Below are 1,209 nucleotides of genomic sequence, written 5' to 3'. Positions count from 1 at the left end.
AAAATTTATTTTGGAAAAACAGCTTTGAGAAAAATTACCTTTTTCCAACATTTTCTTAAAAAACATGTTCTCCGTTATTTTTTAAATAAATATTTCAGTTTTTAAAGGACTTACGTAAAAAGTGAAGTATACCAAATTAAAGCTTATAAAATTTACTATACATAAAATGCTTTTTTTCTCTCTCTCCGTCAATTTTTGTGTAAGATACAATTGTTTAAAGAAAGTTTTCTGCGGCGATTTTCTGATTGAAAAATATGAGTCATAAATTTATATTAAAATGGTGTATTTGGAAAAATGTAAGGATAACGACGCTTCCTGATGACTTCCTCTTAGTAGATAATATTTCCTTGAATTTAGCGTTTGGTTTATATTTTTAGGATCAATATTCTAATAAACTATAGTTTCGGAGATATAACTTCGACAAATACGGTTTTATTCAGATCGCTTTTGTTTTGATAATGACTGGCTGATGCCGCAGAAGTTAAATAATGAACACTGTTAGAAATGTAACCACGAGCTTCCTTTACATATAAATGAAGCTCGTGGTTATAAACGAAATTAAAAGTAATGAATGATTTAAGTAAAAATTAGGTTATAATAGTTAAATGTAATGAACGTGTACATTAAATTTATGAAAAATATTAAATTTTATGTACATGTACACAAATATACTTTTTAATTATAAATGTATTTCAATATAATGTCATGAAATTAAGTTCAAATTGTATAACTTAAAAGTTAATGAAATTTAAGAATATTTCTACAGTGTATATATTTCTCATATTTTAAGATTTTTATTACTTAAAAAAATATTGTTATTAATAATTGTATTATTATTAAGATTATTATATAATAAGAATTTATAATTCTTATTACTTGTTTATATTCATCAAAATACATTGTCAGACACGAGTAATATACAAATGAACAAAAATAAAATATTCTTTTCAGACTAATTATACAAGTAAATCCTTTTCGGATGTGTATTTCAGAAATTATTAGTCGTACGAGAATCATATGGAAACTATTGATCGTACGAGGAATAAAAAATAATTTTGTAGAGAATTTAATAATCTTCAATCTTCATAAGAATTATTTTGTACGTAGAAGTAGCCAAATCTGAGATATTTTCAAAAAAATATATAAATTGAATTGTCAAAATGTGTGTGTGTGTGTACACACACACACACACACACACACACACACAAC

The sequence above is a fragment of the Atta cephalotes genome (assembly GCF_000143395.1).
Source record: "Atta cephalotes unplaced genomic scaffold scaffold00028, whole genome shotgun sequence".
NCBI classification, from domain to species: domain Eukaryota; kingdom Metazoa; phylum Arthropoda; class Insecta; order Hymenoptera; family Formicidae; genus Atta; species Atta cephalotes.
This window is presented reverse-complemented; position numbering follows the sequence as displayed.